The following is an 8,215-nucleotide window of genomic DNA, read 5'->3' as shown; positions in this document are numbered from 1 at the left end:
CTCTTTGTCTCCAGCCCCTGCTGCTACCCTACGCTCCCGAAATCTGCCAAAGGTGGCTAATTCTAACTGTAGTTACTGGGGCCGAATGGGTCTGGTTTGAGTTAGGCTGAGGGTTTAGTAAAGACTAAGAGAGCAGTAAAAGGTATTAGTGAAGTCTGAACAGTAGTTAATTATTAGCCCCAGATGCAGATAATAGATCTGGGTTCTGCTTGTCAGCACTAACTGAAATTGCCCTTTAGAAACTTTGATACATCTTGGAATTGTATATTGTGGGGAGACTTGCCCCCAAGAGACAGTTGATGAGAAACTGAGTTGAGAGGGGTGAGTACATGGCTCAAGGTTTGCTCTAAATCTGGTCTTGTCTGAGGACGGTGGGGTAGAGTGAAATGCTCTGGGGTGTTGCAAGCTTTAGTAAGCCAAATGCTGAAACAAGGTGCCAGGAGTTTTTTCTGTGTTTAGACCTTGGAGTAAGTTTGACTGATCACTAATTGTTAACTGGCTCCTGCTGTTTGCCAAGCCCTAAAAGTGATCCTGAAGAGTCACGTTGTTCATTCCTCTTCGGTGCTTAGGTTGTTCCCCTTTCATTTCCACACAAGCGAATGGCTATCTTTGGTGAGTTGACAAAGGCGGTGACTTCTTTAGGGGAGGGATTATTGTCTCTGTGTGAGACTCCAAAAGTGAAAAACATCATTTGGGCTTGTCCTGGCACTGCCAGATGGTCTGTGTGATAGGTAAGCTGATTCTTTTTAGTTGTTGGATGATTAGCTGGATGCTATTTGCATGTTGCATGGTTTAGGTGGGGGGAGTTTGTTTTTATTTCTGTCCCTCTTATTCTATGACCCTTTAATAAGGAAGGATGGAAAAGGTTGCTCTTGGTCTCTGAGCTCTGCAGGTCAGCAGAGGAGGAGAAATGTACCTCTGGTGGTCCTCTCTACCTTGCCTGCTCTAGCCATTCTCTACAATCTAGGATCGCCATTCAGGATTTAATTCATAATACAGCTGGTAAAGTGCTTTCTGGTGAAAAGCATGTTTGCACAAGGCTGACTTCTGTAGAAAAGGAACTAAATTTAGATTTCCTGGGGTAGCAGCTGGTTTTTGGCAATAAATTTACCAAAACATTGATCCCTTTTGTTTTGGCCACAATAGGGCAAAGTCTAGTTCTGAGGTAGATCCATACCTATAGACCTATGTGAAGTGAAATGAAGGGATTGCATTTGGAGCTGTTGTGCAAGCTAGCATACCTAAATATTTTTCTACAACTATCTCATGGGTGTGGACTAGCTGTGGTACTTCAGGTCTTGAAATGACACCCTCAAGTATAACACATGACCCTGGATCTGACCAAGAATAATTGCTAAATGAAAAAGTTTTGTGTGGGTTGGAATTCTAATCTAACTCTTTATGAACAGGTATCTCTAGTGCAGGAAATGCCACAACAGCTGGCATTAATTCAAACTCTACAACTTCAGCAGAGAGGCTCAAAGTTGAGGGCCACCTCACCAATGTTGTTGTGTTTGTATGTATGTGCATGCTTCTGTAGATGGAAGCAACCGTTTGGGGGTTGAGGGTCAAGTGGGTGAAGTATGTTAATAAAATAAGCCCCTGGCACTGTTGTTTAAAACTGTAGACTTTCCAAAGTAGCTATGGAGACTCTCACTTGGGTGCCTTTGAAGGCATTACCTAGGAACACATTGTAGCCACTATAGAGTATTACTTGGGTAATACCTTCAGAGGCACCTGAGTGAGTTTCCATAGCTACTTTGGAAAGTTTTACTCTACAGCTCTAAACCAGGGGCTTATTTTATTAATATACTTTACCCCCTTGGAAGCAACCGTTTGGGGGTTGAGGGTCACATTTGTGAGGTGACCCTCAACTTTGAGCCTCTCTACTGAAGTTGTAGAGTTCGAATTAATGTCAGCTGTTGTGGCATTTCCTTTGAAAAGGGCAGGAGAGATTGCTCACTTCAATTTGGAAAAATCAATTCTTGTTTTCCTTTCGGCTAAGGAAAAGATGGAAGGACAAAACAACCTGAAAAGGGCAGGAGAGATTGTTCTCTTTAATTTGGAAACACCAATTCTTGTTTCCTTCTTGGCTAAGGAAAAGACAGAAAGCAAAACAACCTGTCAAGAAGCAGCCCCGGGCCCTGATCTTAGGTGGCGGCTCTGCATGGATACAAAAGTCTGTGCCTTCACTTGCAGAACCAGAGCATTAACCATTAAATAAAAATGCTGAGAAGAACAATGAAGACCTGGAGCAGGGATCTTCTCTCACCTGTGTGCAGCAGAACAGAATGACAGATGTGAAGTGCAGCACCACAAAGTGCTTCTTTCCTTGCGGACTAAAAGCTACCTAGGTGTATGGTGTGGATCATGCTATACTTACATTCTGGATAGCCTGACCTGATTTTTGATCTGAAAGTGTGTAAAACCAGATCTGCCAGCTTCCAAATGGTATAGACAGGATGTTCAAGCCAGCAGTCTACGAGCTAACAGATCTTCCAGTCTAATGCTATTTTAATTATTTGTCTTACTTTGCTTTCCCTCAGATTTTGGTGCCAGTCCACTTTCAGTACCGAGTTTGTGATGGCTAGAGTGAGAAACTAAGACCATGTGCTGCTGGGAAGGTACGGGATGGGCCGGGCTGGCTCTGTGCTGCACACATGGAGGTTGGGCCACGTGGAGGCATGGAGCTGGTCCAGCCATCCCACAGAACCAGCCCGTCCCTTCTTGGCAGAACGCGGCTCCAGCTGTGTTGCCCAGACCCACACAGCACAGCATGGAGCCAACCTGGCCTGGTGGTGTGGTAGAGTGCCAGGAGCTGTGGGAAGTCTCACGCCATCAGGCTGGGCCGGCTCCATTCCTCCATGTGGTGCTCCTGGCACTCTAGCCGGGAGCAGCACATGGAAGCACAGAGCCAGTCCCTTCAGCCCCATGGAGTAGAGCCATCGCTGGCAGTCCACCCTGCCCCCAGCCTGTTCTTACCTGAATTTCCACTCTTGGAGGGAGGGAGGGCTGGGGACAGGGTTGCTGGGGCAGGAGCCTCTGCTAGGCTGGAGGGTGTGGGCATGGTGGAGCAGGGTGGGGTGGGTCAGGTTGGGGTTGGTCATGTTGCAGCCAGAGCCCAGCCTACTTGGTGCTGCAGCCGGTGGCTCCTGCTGCCAGCACCTTGTTGGGTAATAATCGTCTAAATTTTAGAGGGGCCCTGCGGGCCAGACAGAATGGCCTGGTGGGCCAGATCCGGCCTGCAGGCCGTATTTTGCCTGCCCCAGGATACGTGCTAGGTACCAGGGACAGAAATGCATATGAGCTGTTTATGCCAGCTCGCATGTAGGCTGTAGAACAGTTTGCTAAATTCACAAAGACCTCCAACTCCTGCAAGGTACTGCTCATGTTGTTCAAATCATTTAATAATGTGAATTAATCCTCAGGCATTTCCAGCAGTAAGAATGTTGCCTCTTTCCACACTAACTCGGCAAACGTAGAGCATGTGGGGGTGTTTGGATGTTTCTCATTTTCCTGCTTTCCTGTGTGTGGTCATAGACTATGGCTGGATGGTTTAACTCCCATTCTGGACTGGAAGAGGGGGGGATTGCATGTTTGCTTGATGTGATATGAGCACTTGAGGAGTGAATATAACTGTTCACATGAGGAAGGTGCAGGAACACCTTGGTGAATGATCTTCTAATGACCAAGATCCAAGAGCTGTGTTAAGGCAAGTTGACCAGGTGGTGAGACTGTTTAAGCACGGCAGAGGAGACAGGCAGACTGAAATGGGCAGAGACACAAGGTGGATTCCAGAGTGATGTGGCAGTCTTAAGTTTAGCTGGGCTGTTCTGACTTGGGATTCAGCCTGCTGTGTTCCAGCTGACAAATAAATGTTGAGTTCATTTGCAGAAGTGTCCTGGGTGAAGTCTTCATCAGCAGTTGATTTAAAACAGGCTTTCACAAACCTGAACAGAAGCATTGGGACAAATAGGCCTGGAGTTAAGGAGGCATGGGGCTTGCCCTTAGGAAGAAACTACATCTGGGGCTGGCTCTAAGGGACACCTGGAGAGATTATATAAAGACTGGGGTCCTAGCCAAGTGTGTCTGCTAAATCTGTGTCAGTGAGTAGCATTGAGGGCATCTATATACTTCTGACTACAGTGTCAGAAATGCCTAAGCTAGTTCAGACACTGGAAGAAGTCTAGCCGTGGCAACATGGTAAATTTAGCCTGAACAGAGCTCCAGGCTGTTGTATCTAGACTGCTGGTAGTACCCAAGCTAGCTAAGATACCTTGTTATGTTAAACTGCAGTCTACAGTGTATGTATCCTGGGCTTAACATGGAGAAGATTTCTGTGCTGAGAGATTTTTTTTCAGGTTTAAAAAAAAAAAAAAAAAAAAGGAACCCAGTTAGGCATGTAGATAATGGCCTCTCTCTCAACTGCTGAGCAGCTGACAGCTCCCTGTGATCTCTAGGAACTTCTGGGTGGTGGGCACTTAGGAAAAATCTAGCTATTTGTAAGTGCCAGATTTAGATACTCACCTTTAGTCTCCTGTCTCTGAAAATCTCAACCCCTGGTTTCTCTTGAGAAATCAAGGTTTGGTTGCTGGTTAGACTTTGTCAACCTTTGGTTCTTGCTTAATGAGGTTTGTGATAAACTGATGCTGTCATCCAATTTATTATCCTTTATCTTATTATTTTTTTTTATTTCTGTAATCCATAGGTAGGTGCAGACATCATCCTCTTGGAAAATAAGGCATTTAAGGCCAGCTTTTGCCCTTTGTTAGGGCATAGTGAGTCGCCTTCCATTTTTCTGTAACCAGGAAGATCTTTTTTTAATTGATGATTGAGAGACTCAGCTGAATTTTAATTTCATTTGGGTGTCACCTAAGACTAATGCAAAAGGGGGCAATTAAATCATCCAGTCTGACTGTCTGAGCATCAGGACATAAGGTTTAACTCAGAGCCGTATGTTAAGTTCAGGGACCTTAATTGGACTAGAGCAGGGTTTGGAAGCCTATGGCCCGTGGGCTGGATCCATCCCACAGAGGTTTGATGTAGCCCACAGTGGCACTTGATGGGAGGAATTGGTAGCATACAGTATCATTCAGCAGCAGTAGGGTTGGGGCTTGACTTCATGTGGTAGGGGAAGCTGACATTTGGTGACAAAGGAATGGCAAGGGAAGCAGAGGTGGCCTGCCTTTGGCCCAAGCGGCAGTGCTTCGGCCTGCCACTCCTAAAAGGCTGCTAACCTTTGGGCTAGAACAATTCAGGCCTCAGAAGACTAACTCATTATATTGCAGGTAGAGAATGGGAGACACCAAGTTGTCTTCAAATGCCTGAGGCTCCTGCAATAGCAAGTGCATTAGGTGAGATGGATGATCCTAGACAAAGAGAAGGTGTGGGAGCCCTCTCCCCTTCCTGCCAGTCCTCTGGGAGCCCTTCCTTTCTGATCCAAATCTGGCCCTCTGCACAAGAGCAGGACCCCATGTGGAAAGATGATTCTCTGTATTGGCTCGTAGTACTGTTCCACCCCATCCTGCTTCTGGTCTCCTGCTGTGGCCAATCTCTATTGCTTCAAAGGAAAACAAAGTAAATGGGCAGTGGAGCGAACAGAATACATCTAGGGGCAGTTGTGCTTTTTAAAGGGAAATAATCCTTCCTGGTTCTTCTAAGGAACTAGCTGAAACCTGGAAGTATTGTTTTAGATTTGTAATCCTTGTCATAATGAGACCTGCAAGTGCTGTGAGCATGTTGAGCAGTGCAGACAATCTGGTTCTACACATGGCCTGTGAAGGAAGGGGGTGAACAGGAGGGAAGGGTCATAGATTGAAGGATTGACATCCAAGCACTAAACTACTTATTGTAGGCCAGACACAATATTACTGGAAGTTGCCCCTGACACATGCCATGTGATACCTAATGTTATTGCATTCTCTGAGACCTGGTCCTTGGTGGAGGCTGAAGACACCTAGAAAACCTTGTAAAGTAGGGCTTCTAATGCTGACTGTGAACTTGAATAGCCACTGAAGATATTGCAAACCTCTGTCCCCTCCTCCACTGGGTTGAGATTAAAGCAAGGGTCCTCTAGCTCTCTCAGTGAAGATTGTGTGTCAGTAGTCTCTTATTCCAAGCTCAGCTGCACAGCAACCTCTATCAACTACAGGAGATATGTAACTTATGCATATATGGACAGAACTTGATGGATAAATGAATACTTTTGGGAAAGAATGAATTCCATAACATTGTCTTTTCCTCTTCACCGCCTTTTCCTCTCCTGGCTGACTTGTTTCTCTCCAGCTCACTGATGCCAAGAGCAGCTGTGGGAAGTCTTGGACAATAGCAGCTTAATGCACTTAGCCCCTCAACCAAGCCAGTTAGGGTGGAGTGGAAGTGAACACCCAAGGAACAATCTTCATCTAAAGAAAGGGTTATGGTCATTGCTGGAATGGGTTGTGCATTTGCAGGTTGAGCAGGGTTTTTTAAGAAGTAGAAATGTTGCTAGTGTGTTGTGATGAATCCCATCCAACTTTGATAACATGGGCCAAACTTGAACTATGTTAAGCAGATTTAACTCCACAGGAGTTGAATTTACTTAAAGTAGGTCTGAATAGCATGGGATTTCAGCTAACATTTTAGAATCAGTACTGAATAAAAGGGTGGCCTCTAGAAATTATGCTGCAGAAGATCCATGCTGAACTTTCCTGACGTAATCCTCTTGGCTTTAGGGAACCAAAAATGGCAGTTCTGTTGACTTTGCTGTTCCAAAGTGACTTCAGGTCCGATCTTGTCAAAAGGTCTGCATAACGGGGAACCTTTCGTGCCCCAGAACTGTTTTTGTAGAGGGGCAGTCTGCCTGAAAACTAGTTAAACTCCTTTCTAGCATCCACCAGCAATTGAGTGGCTCCTCTTGGCTTTTCCTATGGTCTGTCAGTCCTTTGCTTTTACTGGTTTATGTATTTTCCCTTCCTGTTGCTGTGGAAAGCCTCCACAAAAAAAAAAAAGGGAACTAGTGAAGGAACTATAATGGAGGAAACTGGAATCACGCTGCTGTAGCATAAAAAGTAAATAAACTGGCAAAACAGATGGTGTTTCTTCAAACCCGCTTTGATCAGAGCAATAGCGGTTGTTCAAAAAAATCAGTGTGTTGTCTCTAAGATCTCCACTCACGTTTTCTAGCTGTTGGGAAAGAGCTGTTCTAAGTTTTGTAGGAGGAAGTTGTCTATATTTGGTTTAGGGGAAGAATCTAGAAAACCAGCAAATGCTTTTGTGTTATCCTTGGTTTTTGTTTTGTTTTGTTTTGTTTTTTTAGGTTGAAGGGATCTGATTGGGTTTGATTACAGGTAGCTGAAATCACTTTGTCCACTGGCCACTATTAAAACCACAACACTATATGATATTGCTTTGGTACTTATAAGCTATTCTGCTGAAAACCTTGGAGAAGCTACCAGTTCAAAGGATTGTGGTAAATTCTGGCTTGATCCCTTCTATCGAGTTGGTAAACTCTACCTACGTTCCCTGAAGGCTGACTGAGACAAGAACATAATCTTGTGAAAAATGTTAGAATTGTTTGTTTTGCACGAGTCCAACATGGACTCATTTTTGCAATGCTTTTTGCTTAGTGAAAGCCCAGGGTAGTGGAGAGGTGGGGAGGAGAATTAAATGGGCTATGAGTTGTTATTCCAGGCCTGCTATGTGGGTTAATTACTGCAGCTCTCTCCTTCATTAAATCATGCTGTCAAATAGGGATAATGATCTCACGGTGACTACCCTTTGATAGAAGGTACTAGAGGAGTATAAAGTGTTGTTAAATTGGTTGTGCAATTAAGCTTCCTTAAAAATATATCCTGAAAGCAGAGTGACTTTTCTTTTACAAGATACGTGAAAAACCAGCAGGGCTTTGAATTCTCTTCCTTCAGTGCCTGGCTACAAGTGCCAGGAACTTATCCAGGCCAGGCCTGATCGGCATGGCTAGAAATGGTAGTAGTTATGCCAATGTTGCAAAGGCATAATCTTGGTTTATAGAAAAAAAAAATCCAGGCAGTGACTGTACTAGATTAATCCTTTTTTAATGGAAAAGACCAATTGTTAATAGTTTTTAAGCTTGTAAAGATATCAAAACACTGTAACAGAGCTAATGGTTGAATGAGAGGCTTACTGCATAGCGGGTTAGGCTGGGGTGGAAAAGACCATTCTTGGGTTTTGTTACAGATGACATGGCCATGACAAA

General features: G+C 44.7%; 1 protein-coding gene across 1 annotated transcript in view; it reads left to right on the top strand.

Annotated features, from left to right (window-relative positions):
- The first annotated feature begins 513 nt into the window (after positions 1–513).
- The window catches only part of SLC31A1 (solute carrier family 31 member 1), a 31,264-nt gene continuing 23,562 nt past the window's right edge, over positions 514–8,215 (top strand). The window contains exon 1 of the mRNA XM_019510398.1: positions 514–612. The gene's annotated coding sequence lies outside the window, so the exon portion shown is untranslated. The remainder of the gene's footprint in view (positions 613–8,215) is intronic.

This window comes from Gavialis gangeticus, unplaced genomic scaffold (genome assembly GCF_001723915.1).
Source record: "Gavialis gangeticus isolate Ggan-Ray unplaced genomic scaffold, GavGan_comp1, whole genome shotgun sequence".
NCBI lineage: Eukaryota > Metazoa > Chordata > Crocodylia > Gavialidae > Gavialis > Gavialis gangeticus.
This window is presented reverse-complemented; position numbering and strand designations above follow the sequence as displayed.